Source organism: Sminthopsis crassicaudata, chromosome 5 (genome assembly GCF_048593235.1).
Source record: "Sminthopsis crassicaudata isolate SCR6 chromosome 5, ASM4859323v1, whole genome shotgun sequence".
In the NCBI taxonomy this organism is placed as follows: Eukaryota; Metazoa; Chordata; class Mammalia; order Dasyuromorphia; family Dasyuridae; genus Sminthopsis; species Sminthopsis crassicaudata.
Window position 1 is genome coordinate 143,208,059 of NC_133621.1, and position 3,854 is coordinate 143,211,912.

Sequence of the window (3,854 nt, forward strand, 5' to 3'; positions counted from 1 at the left end):
GTGAATTGATTTTTACAATAAGTAACTTAGTATGTACTTACATAAAATATTTTATGTTGTTAGGCATAAGGGGAACTAATTGAAACTGATTTCATCAAATATTTTGGCAGGGAATAAAGTCAGCACAGAGTTGGTAAAGTCTTCATGTATAGTATAATTCCATGCTCTTTCCCAGTACCATTGTAAAGATTCATTTCTGCTTTTTATAGATAAAGGCACATAAGAACTTGACCCACATAAAGGTGTCCCTGAATTCTGGAAGATAGTGTGTCCTTGGAACACATGCTATTTGGTATAGCAAAAAGAACATTGGAGTTAGAATGAAGAAATTCTGAGTTTGAATCAGATTCAGGCTTTTATTTGTTTAGCTTTCAGAGCATGAAAAGTCATTACATCCCTCTTGAGCCCTAATCTTGAGTTCCCTAATCTACCAAATGGAAATAACACATGAAGTACCTAGTTGACAAGATTGTTGAGAAATAATACATATTTAAAAGGTTTTTGTATCCATTAAATATTATATAATCATTGGGTTCAGCTGCTATTCTCAAACAAGATTTTAGGTATGGACCTAGAAATATGTTGTTTAACTAAGTAGGGAGAATCATTATCACTAAGTTGGTCACCAAATGATAGTATTTCATTTGGCAAATCATGATTTATAAAAACCCAAAATATTCCTAAATCATTCATGTTGTTATAGTCCTTTTTGCATTGATAGTAAGCAGCATTCCAAAACTCAGATTTTTCATAATGAATGGTAACTTAGCTGTTAAGACATAGGTTTTTAAATGAACATGAAGAGAACTGTTGATGAGACATAGTAATATTTACTGTTAATGAAACCAAGGTAGGAGGAAATTACAATTAAAGGAGTTAAAGAGTTGGATTCACTGTGTAACCAAACAGAAGAATGGACATTTAAGTCTTCTTATGTTAGTACTCAAAATTAGCATGGAGAAAAATTCTAACCTCAGCCATATTTTGTTACTACTCAGTGACTTTAATTTGAATGTGAATACAAAAAAACTGCCAAAGAAGCATATATATGTTATAAATATTAAGAGTCAGAAGGTGCACTAAATATGACACATACCAGATATCTCAGAAAAATGAAATTGTCTTACCAGATGGGAAATTATGAAAGTTACTATTTCAGAAATTTCTGTGCGGATTGTTTGATTAGAGCAGGTCAGGCTCAGTATCATATTAGATGATACCATTTGTAAAAGTTCCAACCTGATCTATTCAAGTAAGTAATGCAAATGGAAAAGAAAATTATCTGATTCCTACTGTCAACATTTCCTATGAAATGATGAGGGGAAATAATAGATACTAATGGATGTGTATCAATCTATATACTCTCTAATCTTAGTCTTCATGAAAATGGTCTATATATATAGAAAGGGTATCTTTAATATAAATGTCTTACAATGACACCAGACCTTTCCAAATGATTTTCTTCAGCAAACCAGAGCTTCAGTTAAGATTCCAGTTGAGAATGTAAACTGATCCTGGTATTTACATTGTCAATTTTTAAAAAATCTGTTCTGAAGAGCAGAAACAGCCCTAATGTGTCACTAGTTATATGATTGGTTTCATGTAATGTTAAAGTCATAAAACTTGCAGTTAGAATTTTGTTCAGTGATAATGTACTGATATTGCAGTGATTTTCAGATACTTGGCTATTTTTGAAGGTGTCCAAAGGGAAGAGAAATTACCTACAGATAATGAAGTCCTCCAGATATTGTATGTAAATAGTATTATATTGATTGCATCAAAACCTAGAATACTACAGCTCTTCAATGAAATCCAGTCGCAGAAGAAAATTGATGATGGCGTAGATTTTGAATCCCCGTATATAGCTGGTTTCTCTTAAACGGTCACTGGTGATAGACAATTCACTTGACTCAGAATTGAATGAAGAAATAAGACTTCAGTTACATTTGAATATTGAACATTTAGTGATATTTTCAAATTAAGTTATTACCATTATCGGTGATGCTATATAGATATAAATAAATCATGGAACACCATAACATCTGAAGGATCAGGATTTCAAGTGACCCAAAAGGATTGAAGGGGGACATACAATGAACATAAATAAAAGCTGCATCTTGTTACTGAAGCCAAAAAAATGATATGGAAAAGACACTTTAAAGAAAAAAACTTCAAGAAATACTTAATACATAGTCTATACTGGTTCCTCCTGCCTCTTTACTTAGAAGAGACTCAAGTATTTCCATTCAAATATTTGTGGGCTCATAATTGGACATTTTCAGCTCTCATGAACCAAAACCTCAACTACCCACATTGATGACACTGGCTTCATTGTCACTATCATGTCCATGATTTATAACTTAGTCTCTTTTCAATTAAAATTTTGGTCCATGATTTATAACTTAGTCTCTTTTCAATTAAAATTTTTTCGTCATCCTGGGTCTTCTACCTCATTCCTTCTAAAATTAGTAGTTTTGTTTTTGTTTTTGTTTTTTTTTTTAAACCATAACCTCTTCTCCATCCCTTTTCTTTGAATCATTATACCTTGTTTTCACCTAGTTCAGTTACATAGTGGCTTCTTTCCTTTTATCTTGTCTGTGTTTACAATTTTTTCTGCCTTTTACTTTTATGCTACTGAAATTCATTAATCTTTTTTTTCTTTGATTGACTTTAAACTGCATCCCAAACACCTTCAGAGGCTTTACATCACTATCTTCCCTATTTAGCCAATATGCATAACTCCTACTCTATTGAGAAAATAAAGGTTAGGTCACAGATTTTGTTCAAAAATCTTTACTTCCTTCCCATTATAAAATAGAAAATCCTTAACCCGGTTTTTAAAGCTCACTGGTCTGGTTCTCACCTATCTTTACAGCCTTAGTAATATTAAACTTGTAGTCTGACCAAATTATTAGCTATTGCACTTCATTTCCTACCTCTTGTTCTGCAAAGAATAGCATGCCATGGCCAGAACATCAAATTGGGGTTCAGAAAATGAGTTCAAATTGTTGCTGTGCCTTTTACTTTAGTTAGTTCACTTTGGATCCCAGTTTCCTCATCTATACAATGAAACTTCAAGGTCCAATTACAGCTCTCAATCTGAGTAACATTCTGAGTATACACTCCTTCTGATGCTTCTCAGAGTCCTTGTTTTAAGTCTCACCTCAGATGCACTCTCATTTTTTTTTTCCCTGAGGCTAGGGTTAAGTGACTTGCCCAGGGTCACACAGATAGGAAGTGTTCAATGTTTGAGGCCAAATTTGAACTCGGATCCTCCTGAATTCAGGGCTGGTTCTCTATCCACTGCGCCACCTAGCTGCCCGCTCAGATGCACTCTTAATAACCTAGTTAAGAGTTACAAAAGACTTTCAAAATTATAGTTGATTTCTTTTGGGGGGAATTATAATTTCTAAAGCATCACTTTACAGATGAAGAAAAAGGAGCTCAACACAAAGTATTAGTTTGGGAGAGAAGGCACCAAGAACGAAAGGCTTCTGGTTAATGTCTTAAGTTGCATTCTGAACGAAGAGAAAGAAAGTACTCAGACTTCAAACCTAGTTCAAACCTAGGTACTAACCTTTGACAAAAGTAGGGATATTTAGAGGAGAGAGGGTTTGAAAGAAAAGAGTTTAGTTTTAGACAAGTTGGATTTTGAGATCTAAGACATCCAGTTTTAAATATGCAGTTGGTAATGGGGGACTGAACTTCAGGAGACAAGAAATAGAAGATGAGCAACCTTACTGGTACCTGGAAAATATTAAAATGCTTAAATGTCCCTGGTTCATTTGGATAGATGTTGGGGATTCTGGAGTTCATGGGTAAGAATTGCATAGAATGAAAATACACAGAGTATC